The sequence below is a fragment of the Fukomys damarensis genome, unplaced genomic scaffold (genome assembly GCF_012274545.1).
Source record: "Fukomys damarensis isolate Sample0158 unplaced genomic scaffold, DMR_v1.0_HiC HiC_scaffold_22, whole genome shotgun sequence".
NCBI classification, from domain to species: Eukaryota; Metazoa; Chordata; class Mammalia; order Rodentia; family Bathyergidae; genus Fukomys; species Fukomys damarensis.
The window spans coordinates 5787765-5805646 of record NW_022900934.1 but is presented as its reverse complement, the minus strand read 5'-3'; the positions used below and the strand labels follow the sequence as shown (position 1 = coordinate 5805646).

General features: G+C 55.0%; 1 long non-coding RNA gene across 1 annotated transcript in view; it reads right to left on the bottom strand.

The window, feature by feature from the left end:
• Nucleotides 1–17007: 17007 nt before the first annotated feature.
• Nucleotides 17008–17882, bottom strand: part of LOC104865336 — a 2470-nt gene continuing 1595 nt past the window's right edge. The window contains exon 2 of the long non-coding RNA XR_781120.1: nucleotides 17008–17183. This is a non-coding gene — a long non-coding RNA (uncharacterized LOC104865336). The remainder of the gene's footprint in view (nucleotides 17184–17882) is intronic.

The following is a 17882-nucleotide window of genomic DNA, read 5'->3' as shown; positions in this document are numbered from 1 at the left end:
CCCCCCCCCCCCCCCCCCCGTGGCATAGACATCGTCCCTGGTGCGACCCTGACTCTCTGTCTCTGCCATAGCTCAGAAGCCTGGACAGACACAGTCCTACGGCGGGCCAGGCCAGGACCCTCCACACCATACAGATGCCCTTTGTGATTCCCACCAGGTCCCTGTCTGTGGTGCCCAGGTCTGTTCGTGGGGCCCATCAAGTTCACTTCATGAAACTTCAAGAACACTTTCCTCCCTCCGCATCTAGATTCAACACCAGGCCCAGAGGGGAGGCCCCGAAGCCTGTAATTGAGAAATCTCCTCCTCCACATTGTACCATTGCCCAGACAAAAGGATTAGATCGTTTGAGAGCCAAACACCCTCTGAGTAAGTTTCAACATCATCTATTAATAACTCTCGCCTCCCGCCCCTGCCCTCTGCCCACCTCTCCGAGTAAGCAGCCACACCTGCTCGCAGAGGGGTGAGGCTGTCAACCCCACGTGGGCCACTCTGCCCCTCAGAGTACGGCCGTCCGTCTCATGTCAGAGCCCAGAAACCAGCCCTGCTTTTTCTATTAAATAATCTGCTACGGGCTTGCACCGAACCAAGGTCTGTGAGGGAAGCAGAGAAAGGTGCCCACTTCTTTCTGCACTGTTCCACCTGATGGCTCTTTTTGTCTTCGTTTTAAGGCCTGGAGGGAAATGTGGCACGGTGTGTTTGATGGCACAGTTATTAATAAGCTGGAAAGCCGTGAGACACACAAAGAAAAGCCCCCTCCCGGTTACCTTGGAGTCTGATTCGTTTTGCAGGCTCAGACACTCACCTTGCCAGGGGCTGCTAGATTTGAATTCTGGGCCCAGAAACCAAAGTTGGGGAAGACTACTTTTCTTGGTGCAGATGGATAAACAGACAGAGAGTGGCAGGATGAGGATTTACAGAGGACAAACTGAGCCAGGCAACTGTAAGCACCTGATTCTCATGATCTCCCTGAAACCTCACATGGCCCTGGAAGGAACTTTTCCTTTCTCTAACTGCAACTTACAGGTGAGGAGGATGAGGGTCCCCGAGCTTCGCCAGAGAAGTTCAGGGTCACGCAGTAAGCCCGAAGTCTTACTTCAGCAGTCTGCCTATGCCCCAAGGGTCTCCACACTGGAGACATGGGCTGGGTGAATTTCCTCGGGTGGGGCGGCTGCTGTGGGCTGTCTGCTGTTGCCCCAGCGATGGCCAGGCTTCCCAGCCAGAGCGTCCAGGTGTGAGGTCTGTCACCACACCTGGGCCACCCGGAAGCCAGCGTGTGCACCGGAGCAGCTCGGGGCAGTCACAGAATGCGTAAGATTCAGCCTTCTCTCACCAGCGGAAGCAGGGGCTGCGATCTGGTAAACAAACCACAGCCAAATCTGGCCTCAGGGATGTTTGCCTTCTCTGCCACATACAGTTCTAAAACATTGAAATGGTCACCAGCAGCCAAAGATCTGACGCATTCTCATTTTTAAATGAAGAAGACTCAGAGTATGGCCATTGCAAAGTGCCGAGTGCCTTGCCTGCGGCTGTCCAGCGCCTGCACTCCCCACACCACAAGCTTCTCAGCCCCAGGATGGATTAAGGCACACGGTGCTAGCAGCAGGGCCTTGTTGGGTCCTCACACATGCAGGACCTGAACTGCAGCAGGAGTCTCACAGGAGGAGCTGCTGTGGGCAGAGAGGCAGGGCTGCTCCTCAGCAGGCCACTTGGAGAGGGACAGGAAGAGCAGAGCAGGCTCAGCACGGCAGGGCTCACCGGAGACGCCCTGCAGGTCAGGTCTGGTGTCCACAGGGCCAGCAGAGGGCAGAAGGCTGGTGGAGGAGAATCAGCACCTGTGCTGTGTGGGTCAAACCCCAGCACAGACAGTGGGCAGAGCTGGGGACCCAGGACCTCCTCCAACCAAAGCTGTGCTGGCCAGGCCTGGTGGGGTCAGAAACCAGGGTCCCTTTTTCATCTTTACCCCCACCACAGAGGCACTGAGGCGTGCTCAGAAACAGACCACATAGTGTATTGTGCTCGGGTCCCCCCACCTGGCTCCAATAGTGGTGAGCTGTGGGCAACCTTGTTCCATCCATGCTGCTGTGATGCACTGGGGTCTCGACTCACTGAGCTCTCCTCTGCTGAACAGAGCCCGCAGGATCTCCTGCGCCCTCCTTGCTCCCCGCAGGGGCAGGCAGGTGTCCGGGATTCCAGCCTCTTCTCTGGGTCCCAGGCTCCTGCTCTGCAGAAGGGAGAGAGGAACAGCTCAGAGCAGGTGAGTCCCAGCTCGGGGCTGCCTCGCCACAGAGTGGGGAGGCGGGGTCTTGGGCTGCATATAAAATACACGCTATAGTTGGCAAATGGCCAACCTGTTTTTACATTTATTATGTTATTTTACAAAATACTCCCAACCTCAGCAGAATAATTAAGTAAGAAACCTTGCATGTCTGTTTAAAATAATAATCAACACCTGTCCACCCAGGTGCATGGGCAGAGGTAGCTGAATACCATCCTGGGTCATCCTTGGTCAATACCAACTCGCTGTTTTACTCAGCGAGTTGCACACACATGTGTAAGGTCTGATACAAGTGGGTTTCCATTGGGCTATGTGTGGCCAGCGTGAAGGCAGACTGAGCCCCACAATGCCCTTCCCTCCAGCACCTCCCTCCAGCACCCAGCAACAGAACCATGGCAAATCCTGCAGGGAATCACGTGACAGATTCGTGACAAATCTTTCTGTAAATCACATGATGGAGTCATGGCAAATCCTGCTGGAAATCACATAGCAGCATTAGCAGTGTAACCCCGGGGGCCGTAGTGCCAGTGTTCAGGGCTGTGGTCAAAGGCTATGGGTTGCACATGCTTGGCTTCAAGGATTAGAAGAGGAGGAGGAGGAGGAAGGCTCTCCATGCTACCACACTTCCATCTGCAGCAATGCGGGAGCACCAGCAGATGCGCTGGAGGCCGCGCAGTTAGCTGGCACCCTCTACCTGTGCAGGGAGAATCATTCTTCGATTTCTGAAGAGGAGGCCTGGGTCAAGACCTGGTTTTGCTTCATACTCGTGTGTGTGTTTGTGTGTGTGTATGTGTGGTGCTAGGGATCGAACCCAAGCCTGGCACCTGCTCACAAACCCTCCCCCACTGAGCTGCATCCTTAGCTCTGTTTTATTTTTTAAATTTTGAGCAGGGTATCACTAAGGCACAAAGTTGCCCACACTGGCCTTTAACTTGCAATCCTCCTGCCTCAGCCTACAGAGCAACTGGGACCACGGGCTTCTGCCTCTGCTCTGGACTCTAGCTCTGGCTCTGGAGCAGATCATCCAACCTCTCTGCCCATGTGTTCCTCAAATGCAGCCTTAAGTCACAGAGCAGCACTGTACCCGGGGGGGTCCCAGCTCAGGTGTCTGTCCAGCCAGGCGAGCACCCCCTTCCGGAGCTGCTCAGTAATTGGTGCCCACTTTGGGGAATGTGGATGAAGGGTGCTGATAAGCTAAGAGCTGCTGAGTTCTGGCACAGGTGTGAGGGTTGGGTTGCAGGCAGCCTCGCAAACTGCAGGACAATTCTGTCCTCCTCCGGAGCGGAAGTCCAAACAGGAAAAGCGAGTTGATGAGAGCCTGTCCCCAGGGACTGGCCCACTGCAGGGAGTCCCTGTTGGTCCAGCTCATCTGCCAAAGCAGCCACGTTTGTTTCTGGAAATGTGCTGCTTGTTGGGCCAGCCCAGGAGCCTGCTGCAGGCCCAGAAGAAAACGGGCAGTAAAGAGCCTCACAGAGTGTGTTTGGCTACGGAGGAGTTGGCTTCACATCAAGGCAAGCCAGGAGGCACTGGGCCCCGGGGCCGCATTTACTACCTGGAGATGAAGCTGTGGCAGTGAAACAGATATTTACGAGCTCGGCTTGGGGAGAAAGTATCACCAAGTGCTTCCTCGGCCTAATGAGATAGCTGGGAAATTAAACGGCACAGCTCGAGTTAATAATAAATAATATGTAATAACAGGTCATGGCTGTCATGGCTGGAGGGTGGATCTGCGCTGAAATCCACAGGGGGACCCTGGGCCCCCACCCCTGGGACCCCACCTGCTCCCTCCTCGGTGTATTACAGAGCCGGCTCCTGGGGGGATGAAAGACCTCTTCGTTTCAAGTTTGCTATTGAGTAAAGGAAGAACAGAGGGATGTTTTATTAATTATCATTTTAATTTCACAACTAAACTACTGTTAAATAATTAAAATATTTTAAATGACAAAGTCTGAGTCTTGGGACACCCTTCCTCTGCCAAGACCCCTTCTGTCCTGATGTCCCTGTACAAGATACTTCACGTTCAAGATGGTTCCGTCCTTCCGGAGAACGAGGGGGTAACTGCCAGTTTTACACACCGGGAAACTGAGACCCAGAGGTTAAGTGATTGCTCACGTGAGCAAGGGGCACGGGCTGTGAGCCTGGAAATGGCTCCCTTCCTCGCTCAACCCAAGGAGTCCAGAGGTCTGCTGCTGCTGCCCAGTGGGCTGGAGAATGTCCAAGTCACCCTGTGAGCAGAGAAGCAGAGCTGAGCGACAGTTCTCCAATGGCTGATAGTGTTTTTAAAACACCGTACAGTAAAAGTACAAAAATCAGGGCCAGGGGATTTGGCTCAGTGGTTCTGCCACCTGCCTTGCAAGCTCAAGGTCCCGAGTTCAATCCCACGTACCCCCCCATCAGGCTGGGTCGGTGTTGCTTGGTGGCAGAGTGCTTGCCCAGTGTGCACAGCGCCTTTGGTTGGATTCTCGGCACCACACACACACTCCCTCCGCTCACAGACCACCTGCAGACCGGCCTGGTTGAATTTGCCCCTGGTGCAGCTTCCAGCCCTGAATGTTGACCTAACCAGACTGCATATCCTAAGGGTCAGGCCCTCTCCACAGAATACAAAGCCCTGGCCTGGGGGAGGCCTGTGAGGTGTGACGTTCACCCCTGCAGGTCAAGCCCAGGCTCCTTCAAAGAACCTGCTCAGCGAGGAGCCTTGTGCGGGCTGTTGCAGGCGCTGGGGCACCACAGAAAAGCAGCAGACCCCTGAGGCCAAAGCGGCTCTGAGGGGAGACCTGCAGGGGGTCAGGCTGCAGCTGAAGCTGATCTGGCGCTGGCTGCCCGAGAACTAGGGGCCGGCTGGTGCCACAGTGTAGCACAGAGAGGACAGCACCGGAGCCCCGTCCACTTGAGGAGGAGCTGGCGGACTGGCTGATGGGACGGACTCGGTTTGGAGTCGGAAACAGGTCAAGGAGCAGCCAGAGCACGGAGGTGGCGGAACCGCCTTTACTGAGGTGGGAACTGGAGACTCTGCCCGGACGTGGGAGGCCTCCGAGGGCTGCAGGCTGGGGGCCCGGGGCAGGGGTCCTGAGCTCAGGCTGGGGAGGGGCACACAAAAGTCCTTCCTCGCCAGAGGAAGCAGGGCAGCAAGGGCTGTGAGGCGTGGTGTGATAGCTCCGCTCGCAGGAAAATGGGAGGCAGAAACCATCTCGGGCAGGGACAACCGCTAAGGATCAACATTTCAAAGCAATCAGGAATTGTGTCAGTTAATTATGCTGCTCATGCCCCGGATGCCCTTGGCCATCAAAAGTGACACTGCGGAAAACAATTTTATGGGACTTACAGATGTTCAGCATGTATCAAATGAAGGAAAACCCGCTTATAAGTCTGGAAAAACCACTGAATCTTCCTATTGGTGGGTGGGAAGAGCAGCGAAAGGGAATAAGCCTATCACAGGCCGACACCTTAGCCTGTTACAGCATTGCAGACATATTTGTTACACTGCTGCAGATATACTTGCTAAAATATTGCTGAAGCCAGCGGAGAGACAGGAGACCCCTGGGTCAGCAACAAAAGAGTCCCAGCACAGCAGTCACCCTGAGATTTCAGATGGTACCTTTTCCTTGTACTCCTCTTCCCCAGGACCCTTGGGGGTTGCTGTGAGCACAGGAACGTGCATTGAAGTAGAGGAAGCTTAAACTGAGAACCCCAATCTTTTATGAGCTTTGAGGGAACCCACTTAGCTTCTGTTTTGAGTGTACCATTGCTGGCCAGCAACAAAGCTCCCCTGCACACGTGGCTGCCAAGACATCCTCGTAAAGACTGTCAGGGGCTCTGCTCACAAGATATGCAAGACGCTGGAAACTCATGAAAAACTGTTTCCAGAAACAGTCAAATGCAACAAAAAAGTTTGGCAGGAGATGGTCTCGGGATCCCCTGGTGTCCCAGCATGGGCCAATAGGGATCAGCTTTGAAGTGACGGTGCCAGGTGCTGGACATGGATTATCTCAAGTCCCTACGAGAAACGGGCATCGACAACCCCACGCTTACAGTAGGAAATCGAGCACTGGAGTATTTATTGTCCTAGCCCAAGCCAGATCTTGAACTGGTCAGTTCTGCTGACCAACATACAAAGCTTGCATAACAAAAAACTTAGAAACATTCAGCTGAAGTGGCTTGTGGGGCTGTGTCCTGATCTCTGTGATCTCAACACCAGCATTTCACTCCCTGCTCCTGTCCTCTCCCTGCAGCCAGTGCCCTGGGAAGAGACGCTGTCACCTGCTCTCTCCACCTGTCACAGCCCCAGGGCCAAGGAAAGAGGCAAAGCCACATTGGGCCTGTCGGGCAAATGGCGGAGCAAGTGCTCTGAGAAAGGAGGCTGCTTCCCAGATGCTCCAGTGGGGAGTCTTCCCCTGCCAGGGGTTCCCTGGCCCACAAGTCTCCCACTCAGTTCCTGGGGAGCTCCCTAGAAGGTCATGGAGAGCCAATCAGGGATTTTCTTGAAAGAAGGAGTTTAGACAGAAAGAGTCCTCTGATTTTCCGTTTCAAAATCTTCATCTATACCTCTTGGAAAGGTCAGAGCTGCTGCCAAAGGGGTAGGGGGCTGAGGCTGGCTGGGGAAAATGGATCCTGTACAGTCGGAGAGGGCTGAGTTCAAATCCCACTGCCACCTTTTGCTAGCTGGGACTCTGGGCCTCAGGTTCGACACCAACCTCACAGGGATGCTGGGAAGGTTTTGCCAGGTCACCCGCAGGGAAGCACTTAGTCTTGCTTCTTGTCATGTGAAAGGCAGTGCTGGGTGCTGGGGTTAGGGTACGTTCGTGGAGAGGGCTGAGCAGAGTCTGTACTTTCCAGCTGGAGCGGCAGTCGATCTGGGCCCCCGGAGTAAATGCTTGGGAACCGATAGCTACAGGAAGAAACAGACTGTTTGGGGGCCTTCCTCAGGCTGGTGGGAGGTTGCAGAAAAAGTGGAAAGGTGGTTAGAGACTCTAAAAGGCACCGGAGACAGGAGGAAGTGCCCAGGGTCTGCGAGCAGCCTGGTAAATAGGAGACCTTCACACTGGAAGCCTGGGAGCCAGCCCGACCTCCCTGTGGGGGCAGCGGCAGCCACGGGAAGGAGAGGCCACTCCCATGGCTCTCAGAAAGCAGTTCAAGGTGACTCAGCTCCAGAAGGGAAGAGCACAGCACAGACATCCATCTCCTCTCCTCCAGGAGCTGCCTGGGTGGGCCCTCTGCACCCCCGACAGGGCCACCTGCCACCAGCCACAGCCAGTGGCTCTGATGTGATTTCTACCCAGTTCTGGGCTGCCTGGGCAGGGATGGGACAGGCACCCTTAGGTGCTGGTTTCAGGAAAGTGAGAGAGTGGCCTTTGGATTCATTATCAGTTTTGCACGTACTTAGCCTATCAATACTGTTATGGTTTGGGTCTAAAATGTCCCCTCTAAGGCTCACCTGTTCAGAGGATGGCCTTTTGGAAGGTGTTCATGAGGGCTGTAATTTCATTGGTAGGTTAATCCACCAAAGCTAACACTAATTCTTTCTCTCTTTCTCTCTCACTCTTTCTTTCTTTCTCTTTCTCTTTTTCTCTTTCTCTCTTCCTTTATTTCCTTGTTGCCACGTTGAGATTCTACTTGCAACCTTCCTGCCTCAGCCTCCTAGTGTCCCACTACACTGGGCCACAAATAGTTTTCTGAACGCTGGGTGGGCAGGGTCACAAAGCCGCCATTATCTTGGCAGGGGAGAGAAAAATGATAAATTTTAGAACCAGGAAATCTTTTGTTTTAAATAAACAGTTCCCAATTCCGATTGTTGGTCCTGAAATCCACACCGGCTTAGGGACTGGAAGCTCCTGAAAACAAGACAAAGGCAGCAGCGCTTTCAGAGCGCCTCAGCTGCGCCACCTGCTGGCGGAGCGTGCCACTACTGCAGCCCAGGGTCTTGCCCCTCCCCACCCCAAGGCCACCTAAAGCTAAAGCCGCCCTGGGTGTGAACTCGGCTAGGACGCTTGTGGGGCACCCAGAGGCCTCGCTGCTGCTGTCGGGATCCAGCCAGTTTAGGGGCCAGGGCGTCCCGGTGGGGAGGCCTGGGGCTCCGTCCCGGGCAAGCCTATTTGCCCGGGTCACCCCGCTCAGCCTGCTGGTGGCGCCCCCGCTTAGGACGCTTCCAGCTCCCGAGCCTGCCCCGCCGCCCCCGGGGAAGGATCCTCAGGTGAACCACTGCTGAGGCCTGGCTCTGAGACGGAGGGGAGGCTCTGGGCTAGATTAGGGGCCGCGTCACTGTGGGCGCCCGTGGCGTCCTCACAGCCCTGGACTGGGACTCCAGACCGCGGGTCTGAGTTGCTGTTCTGTCTCTCCCCGTGTGGCTGGGGGCTGCCTGTGCGCCCCCGGGCAGCCTGGACCCAGCCGGGGTGTTGTGTATGAAGGGTTCTAAGCACTGCCACGGTTGCATTGTCAAAAACTCCCTCTGTCTGGGATCGCGGGGTGCAAAGCAACCGCCACCATCTAGCTCACCAGCCTGTCCTTTAAGGATAGCGCTTAACCCGAGTATAAATTCACTGTAAAAAATGTAAGTGGCCTGGAAACATATGGTGTAAACCAAAGGCCCGCATCCTCCACTCCCACAGTCCGGTCGCTGCTCTCAGATGTGCGGAAGGGACCCGTGGCCACACAGAGGCTCGGACACGGATATATGGGCTGAAAATATACATGAATGTTGGAACGCCTTTGAAAACGACTACAGTAAAGAACGCAGCGCCCTCAGTCCTTTCAGATATTTCCCCTTGCTTCCCGCCCACTTACCGCATCGTCCTTGCCACGTTCCGAAGCAGTTCTCGGAGTCTTTTGTGAATGCCTTTGCCAGTCGTGAGGAGAAACCAGCGAAGGCTGCTGGTGAGCAGCGTCCAACAGAAAGGCCGGCGTGGAAACACTCCAGGGTGCCCTCAGCCACCTCACTCCCGGGGATCTGGCACTGTGTGATTCCTGCCTCTTCCCCACAGTCGAGATCACTGGGAGCAATGAGCGTTTTTTTCGCATCGACTCAGGTCCTTGAGGCAGTCAGGACCACACAACTAAAGACACCCACGAAAGGGACTTCCAGAGCCGCTGCAGGAAGGGGCAGGAGTGATGGGGAAAGTGTCGAAACCGCGCAAGAGAATTCTGAGGGGGATTCGTGGCAATGTTTCTTTTACTGTTACAAGCTATTTTGTTGTTGTTTTAGATTGAGTCTTGATATATATCAGGCTGGCCTTGAACTCACTGTGTAGTCCCAGCTGGCCTTGAACGTGTGGCAATCCTCCTGCCTCAGCCTTCTGAGTGCTGGGATCACAGGCATCAGGCAACATCTGGAGATGGTTTGGGTTGCACAGTGTGCGTGAGGTGGTGCTCATGAGGTGGCAGCTGGCAGTCAGGGCCACTCAGTTCACACTGTGCAGCACACAGGGTGTGCCTCAGGAGCTTCACGACAGAGCTGCCTGGCCCCGATTGTCGAGAATGCAGAGGCTGAGAAACCTGCCTTTGCAGGAGCAGATCTGCGAGCTGCCAACAACAGAAACAGAATTTATCCTCACAGCCTTGCCAGCTCACAGATTACCCAGAGGCTGGAGGAGCAGCTGGCTTGCATGCTGGAGAGCGGGTGGGAGCTTCGGATTGGCCACACCCCATCATCTGCCCAGGTCCTAACTGCAAGGGAGTCTGGGAGAGAATCTGTCCCTCTCGCTCCTCAGGAAGAGGGGCCTCTGTCTTGCAAGGTGTGGGGGCTCTTCAGACATGGGAATGCGGTTCGGAGGGCCAGAACAAAGGACCCGCCCCGCCAGAGCTGTGGTGCTGAAGACACTGGCCCATGCAGAATGGAGCATCAGAGAGCGAACCCCGCACTCACGCTCAACTCGAGGCAGGAGCTTGTCCTGTGCCTGCTCAGCCGGCCTCCTCCCATGCACTGGGTCAAAGGATGCTGAGCAGCCCGTGTAATCACTGAGCACCCCAGGCACGCAGGCGGCGTCCGCGTCACCTCAGGCTCGGGAAACTGCTGCTACCCAGCGTGGGGTGGAGGATCAGAGAGAAGGTAAACGGATCCCCCATCACTTTCTCTTCTTCCCCGCCACAGGAAGTCCCCAGGTGGCCGCAGTCACCCCCGCTCAGCATAGAGCCAGCCGAAGGGTCCGGTTAAAATAGCAATAACTTGCTTTCAAGTTAGTGCGCCAAGGGTCCTTTGTAGACTTCTTTCTCACCCGTCCTCCTCAACCTCCCCAACCAGCACGCTCCCCTGGAGCGAAGGCTGAAGGAGACTGACATTGAGTCCCTGAAGAGCCTTCTTAAAGTACCGAGTTATCAGCACTCATCCAGGCCCGCTGGTCTGCGGCCACCGAGAACACTCCCCGGGGCTCCCCACTGAAGCTGGACAGAGTTCTCCTTTCCCAGGCCTGCAAGATGGGGGCCGTGGTGACCACTGGGAAGGTCAGCACCTCGAGGTGCACCCACTTCCACGCAGTTGAGGCCCCGCATGGAAGGGGCTCTCTGGATCTTCTCATGCAGGGACCCGGGTTCGGATTCAGCAGCTCTGGGAATCTGCATTTCTGACGAGCCCCGGGTCGCCCGTGTTCCCAGCTTGAGGTCCACACTTAGAAGAATGAGGTTCCACGGGGACCAGAGGCTGCGCCTAGGCGCGGGGTGCTGAGCCCTGGACGGCTGGGCGTATGCGGCCAATTCACCGTAGGGTATAAGTAGCACCCGCCTCGGCCCATTAGATGCCAGGATTTCCCCCAAAATGTCTGCAGACATTGCCAAATGTCCCCTTAGGGGACAGGATCACCCCCACGTGGGAAGCAGCAGCCCAGAGCAGTGACATGCTGGGGACAAGAGGAAGAAACCAAGCTGGACCCAAGCTAGCGTTACTGTCCTCTAGAGCCCGGCCGCCTCTGCTGGGGCGGGTGTGTTTGTTCAGCTCATGCAGCAGTGGTCCGGGTGGAGGAGCAGATGCAGAACCCTAGGAGACCGTGCGGACCCAGCAGGAAGTCAGCCACTAATTGAGCTCCGAGCTCCCGCTGCAAATCAGAGCTTGGACAAAAGACAGCCAAAATGCCTCACCGGAAGGGCAAGTCTGGCTAGTCCCAAGCAGAAGGCAGCCCAGGTCTGCACCATCCGGTCTGCTCCGGACAGCAGAGGAACAAGACTGCACGTCCCGTGCAGAGGCAACCTGGGTGCGTTTGGGGCTGCGGATGCTGATGTCACCTTTGCAGGGACAGGACGGGGGACGAGGACAAACCTGAGATTGACGCCCGTCCCAGCCTCGGGGACCGCTAAACACTCACGCACGCACACCAGTGTGCACAGGGGCCCGAGACCCTGCAGCAGGCGTCTGAGCGTGTTGTTTGGGACACGGGCTACCACGTGCAGCTGCTCCACGGGCCTGTGCGACACGGGTCACACCTGGTCCCAATGCCCCAGGATGCCACGGGATCACTTGGGATTCAAATCCAGGACCGCGCTCTCCAGAGCCCACATACTTCGTGTACAGCTTCTCCGCGTCACAGTGCCCTTGCCCTTCCATCACAGAACAACGACACCCACTTCCACTGCACGGCTGCTATGTGCCAGTCACCACCGAAGCAGGTGACGGACAGCCTTACCTCGAACCCTCCCCAGAACAGCAGAAGATGCACCAAGGGCACGGAGAGGTTAGGGACACAGCTGGTGTGTGGCAAAGCTAGATCGGAATCCAAGTCTGTCCCATTCCTGAGTCAGTGTGCATAGTCATGACACGGTCTGGCTCCTCCCTGTCCCCAGTGACCGGCGGCCCCAGGTCAGCGGCTGCGGCATCCCAGGGGTCTGTGTGAAAAGCAGAAGCCTCAGCCACCCCAGGGATGGAGCCCGCCGGGAAGAGTCCTGCCTGCGGCTCCCACCTGTCCCCGAAGACAGGCCCACGCTGACCCTTGGGTCCTCTAAGCTAAGCACACGGCCCCCACCTCTCTTTCATACCCGAGTCCCTGCCTGTGGAAGGTCCACCAGGGGCATCTAGAGATGCAGACCTAAGGCAAGGCTTCTGGCTTTCATTCTTGTGTGTTTTGAGGCCCCGCAATCATACCCGCCTTGTGAGAGGGGGAGTAACAATGGTACAGCTCCTGTCCCCTGCCTCTGTCTGTCCGATCCTGCACTGGTCCTGGCCTCATCTTTAGGCTGAGTTGGGTAAGCTACTGCCTTAGAAGCATCATGACCGGATGGGGCTGTTGGTTCCGGCCTCCTTTGGTCTCGCTGAACCTGATACTGAGGCCGGGATTTCTGGGTCCGCACTCTGGCTTTCATCTGCCTCCTCTCTGGGCCCAGGCCTCGGTCTCCCCATCTTTGGGATGCTAAGGCTGCTTCGGGGCCTGGATTTCTTGGAGTGTATCAGGGTCAGCAGAGCCGGCCTAGTCCCTCTGAGAGCTGCGTGGAAATTCATAACCTCATTCCAGATGCCACGTCCCTGCGAGGCTGGGTGGCCTCCTGCCAGCCACAACATATGGCCTGGGCTTGGTGTCCCCGAGCTCTCCCCGGACCTCTTGCTCTTCGGTCTCTCTGAGCTCCAGAAGCCCAGTGGAAACCGATGTGCCTGCTCCATCACTGGGAGGAGCTGCACTGCTGTCTGCTCCGGTGGGGACCGGATTGTCACCTCGGCATAGCCAGGGCCTGCTCGCTCCTCCTGCCTCACACCCCTCTTCACACGTGGGGGGCACAGAGCCACCCCCAGCCCCTCCCTGCACACCTCTGCATGCCCCGCACTCTGCGTGCACAGCGGGGTCACTGTCACCCAGGCAGGTCCAGTCCGACAGAGGTACCATCAGCGCAGACCTTGCTCTGGGCCACGGGAAGGAAAACTGTCCAGGAGAGCCAAAGAACAGAAGTGTGCTTTGGACTTGAGCATTCTTTATTAGGAACCACGACTGGACCTTGGCTGTGAGGGCTGGGGCAGGGTGGGAGGAGGAAGACGGGAGCAGTGGAGGGGGAGTGGCCAGGAGCTCCACGGCTGGGAAGCAGGGAGAAGAGCAGACTCCAGGACACACTCCTGCAGGGTTTTTACTGCCCTGAGAATGAGATCTGTTGTGCCAAGCCAAGATCTCCACAGCCTGCGCGGCTCCTCTCTGGGCTCACACCCCCATGGTTCTGGGGCTCCAGCCACGCCCCACAGGGCCTCGCTTCTGCTCTCCTCACTTGCTCTGCCACACTCTGACCCCAGGGCCTCTGCACTTACCCTTCCCCACCAGGAACCCACAAAAGCACGGCTCCAGCTCTGTCTTTCCGGTCTTTCCTCCGCCAGCTCCTCCCTGCTGTACTCAGCGCCCCAGTATGGGCCACGCCCCTCCCTTCCTCTCCGGGTTGCGACACTGCCCACGCATCCCTCCCGGACATGACATTATGGGTCATTCGGTTTATTAATTGACCCCTAGAAGGAAAGTTTGATAGGGCAGGAATTTGCCTTACAGCCAGAGGCTGTGTGACAGACTCAGATCGTGGCCCCAGGGGCCCTCATGCCGGGTTCTTCAGGAAAGGAACTGATGACCACACAGGAAGTAAAGAGCTGCTTACCTTCACCTCCGTTAGGCCTTATCAGCTCCTGTTTTTAATATTTTCCCCACGGCCAGCATCGGACGGGTCTGAAATTGTTTCTTTCATGAGTCATGCGCTCATGATGCTGGTGACATGGGAGGAGAGGAGGGGACAGGCACAAACCGGGGAACCCCTAAAAGTGTGCAATTGCATCTGAGTGATTCAAGAGCACAGGGAGAATCCAGATGTTCACCTTCCCTCTGCTGCAGTGGAAGCAGCTGACCATCCTGTTAAAGGGCGCCCCTTCTCCTGCGGGAGCTCAGCTTTGGCAGAATCCAACCTGGCAAAGGTTCGGAAAACCGGGATTTCCAAAGAACACGCAGGCCTCAGTCTGGAAAGATCCTCACGGGAAAAGGGTGCCAGATGCCTAAACTAAGGGTCAGCATGCACAGTGAAGAGAGTTCTCTGGGAAGTGACTGATGATCAACTGTCTTGCTTTTTGGGGTCTAATCCTGAGGTGACTGCACTTACAGAATTCATAGAATGAGCTTCAAGTCCCTTGAGAATGGAGCGTCTATTTTGGAGATTTTTTTTTTTTCTTGAGGTTTAGAGTTGATGGTGTGGAAGCGATTTTGGAAATAGGAGCATTTGTTTATTACAATAAAGACACCTGACTTGCTGGGACCATACTGCTCTGCAGGTCCCCATCAGAAAAGTCTGGGTCCAACTCTCCCTCCAAAGCTTAAAAAGAACCAGCAATTATACTTGAAAACACTCTCCCACATGAAATAAGAGGGTTGCAGATTTAAGACAAATTAGGCAGCGAGAAAGGAAAACAGAGTGAAACTGGCCGCAGGGAAAATAGATGTGCTCCAGTAGAATTTGGACAAGTGATAGCTGATTGATTTAGAGACTTCGCTGTTCCTCCTCCAGGCCTGGAGAGAGACAGCTTGGCCCACTGAGGGGCAGTCTTACCAGTGCCAGGCCTGTGTTTCCAAGTCCCTAATTACTTGTGTGGGACGGAGAGGCCTCTACCTGGCCACACAAACACCTCAGTTCAACTCGCTGGGTTTCTCCCAGAGATGTCACAGTGGAAGAAAAGAATGTTCTGTCTTTTTTTTTCCTTCCTCAGATCTGAAGGTGATATCACCATGACTAACAGCAAAAGGTATTCTCAGATCCCAGTTTTGTTTTATGAACTGTTATATATTAAATGCTGCCCCTTTGGCAAGAGCTGTCAAAACAGTCTCATGTAATCTTCCCCGGGAGAGAGATCTTTGTGAAGCCGCATAACTCAAATTATACAAATAACTGTCAGGAGTCATTAAAATCAGCCACAGAGTGGGGGTGGGAGGAAAGCCCTGCCTCTGGCTTGATGCTAGGAGAGAAATCAAGATGGGGCATCTGCTTGTGTTGGGGAGCAGGAATTCATCATCATCTGGAATCCACGGGTGAGCACTTTCTCAGTTTTTGTGCCCCCAAAGGAGCAAATGTTGAGTCTGGAGCTCGGGCATGGCTCTGCGAGGCTGCCTGGCCCTGAATTCGGGAGTCATCACTGCCCCTGGGACTTTGGGCCACGGACAACGCTCTCGAGTGTCGCCTCCTCACCCCAGAGAAGGTTCCTTTCCTCCCTGCACTTGCAACCGGGCCTGACGGGGTCTGAATGTGGAGCCCAGGCTGCAGGCTGGGCTGAGTGCTAGGCTGATGATGGGGGACTGTGGGAAGCAGCTGTGGGGCCCTCTGCCCACAGGTTTGCACCCCGATCCTTGAGGTAGGGCAGGGGAGACCTGCCTAGAGCACAGAGGTCGGGTCCCAGCCTTCTTCATGCCGTGGAGCCCAGGCTGCAGACCTGCGGCCTCCCCAGTCAACGGCAGGATCCTCAGGAGGCTCCTTGACTCCCGCCCCCGTGAGGCTCGGAAGAGGGTCCCGGGCCACCCACCTCCTGTGTCTCAACACACAGCTGTGGGAGCAGAGGCAGCTCGGGGGGCTGCAGCCCCAGGAATCCCCGTGACCCTGCCCGGGTGGTCCGCTACTGAATCCCTTGGGTCCTTCGTGGCGAGTGCATCTCAAGTCCAGCACCAGAATGGCCAAGGCTTAGTCTGAGCCTGGAGTCTGAGCCAGGCCAGCTCGCCTCTGAGAGCTCTTCTCACTGGGATGTGTGACTTGAGGCAGGTTCTCAGGAACTGCCAGCAACTTTTATAACAGATTAGAAAAAACTAACTGGGCTTGTGTGGTGGCACACGCCTGTAATACCAGCACTCTAGAGGCTGAGGCAGGAGGATCGCCATGAGTTTGAGGCCAGTTTGTGCTGTACAGTGAGACGCTTTCTCAACAACAACAACAACAACAATAACAACTACGAAAACTAGAAAATGCAGAATGCAGCCTCATCAACAAGAAATGGCCAGGATGAACCTTTTGGTATAAACCATTCTAGTCCTTTCCATTGATACGGTTGTGCACGAGAGTATCAGTATGTGGATCTGTAAAGAGATGTCCATTGCATTTATATTTACGTGTGTATTTCAATGGTTTTCTTGAGATATAACTCACATGCCATACAGCTAAAGGGAACAATTAAATAATATCGAATATATTCACTAATTTTAGAACGCTTTCAGGTCTCAAACAAACAAACAAACAAACACACGCCCGTTAGCATTCACTCCCCTTTTCTTCTCTGCATCCAGCCCCGCCCCGCACACACTGCTGCACCTCCAGTCCATTTCTGGGCTCTCTAGGTCTTGGGCTCCTGTCCCTGGCTTCTGTCTCCTGAGGTGTGGCAGGTACCAGCGCTTTTTCTTCCTGGGGGCAGAATAACATTTGGTTGTGTGGCTACGACACCTTCATTCATGTATTGATCAGCAGTGACTTTTACTTGGCTTCCAGCTTCCAGCATTAGGAGTGGCTCCGCTGTAAGCAGTCCCGTGCATTATGTATCTGTGCATTTTGTGCAAAATGCAATAGACTCTACACTGGTTTGCAACCTGCTTTTTTCACATTGTGAATATTCTACAAAACCATTTGTCCTGGCTGTATGGATTTAAACTATGTAGTAGAACATAATTATTCCGGCCCCAGGTTGTTGAACCTGAGCCCCTCGAATGCCATGTGTCACAAGGGTTCTCTGTGTGTCCCCTCCCTTTTCTCTAGCCCCCAAGGACCCCGGCAGAGGTTGGGGGGCTCTGACTCCTAAGTGACTGGATGACCAGGCGTCTCGAGGGTCCAGATTATAAATTTAAAGGTTTTAATTGGATTTGTTTGTAATTCTAGAATCAGGCAACATTTGATTTCCTGAAATGGAATAAGTGTTCTGAGGAACGCTTGCAGAGGAGGTTGGTTTTAGAGACTGAAGACAAGCAGCTTGATTGTTTCTACATTACTTTCCATGTCAGGCAGGGACAAGGAGCTGGAACGAGAGAAGGGTCACTGGTTGACATCAGGTTTTCTTTTTTGCATAAGAATTGAGAGGAAACTTCATTATCACACCAACTGAAACTGGCTGGGTTGGAAACGTGGCTGTTGTCTCTCAGTCCTGATTTCTCAGAAGGTGAGATAAACAGCTCTGGCTTGGTGATGAGGACTTAGGCTGAGTGACTCCATTTTGATTTTAAGCCTGGTCTTTTGGGGCCTGGTGTGGGATCCTTGTCCAAAGCAATGCCATCCTGTATCCTGTATCTAACAGGACTGAGGCCACCCTAACAAATAACTCTGCTCACCCTGCCCCCCTCAAGCCTGGAATGCGTTTCTGCCCAGTGTCCCAACCCCAGGCCCCTGCTTCCCTCACCTGGATACTCACTCAGCCACGTCCCTGGCCTCTCCCTGACCCAATACCCTCTCTTTCATCCAGGAGCCACAGTGATCTTTGTAGAACTGGGATTTGGCCCCCTACACCTGGCAACTGGGCGCTAGGTGCTGGCTGCTGCTGTCTGTCCCCTCTTCTGTGGTTCCTGCCTCTTCCACAGCCTCTGGGAGCCCTGGTCATGGGACCACCTCCTGCCTTCAGCGTGCTTTCCCGCTGTGTCACTTGGTCCCTCTTATCCCCCCTGGCTGTTGGCACTCACTTCCACCCTCTTCTCTACCTTTTTTTTTTTTTTTTTTTTTTTTT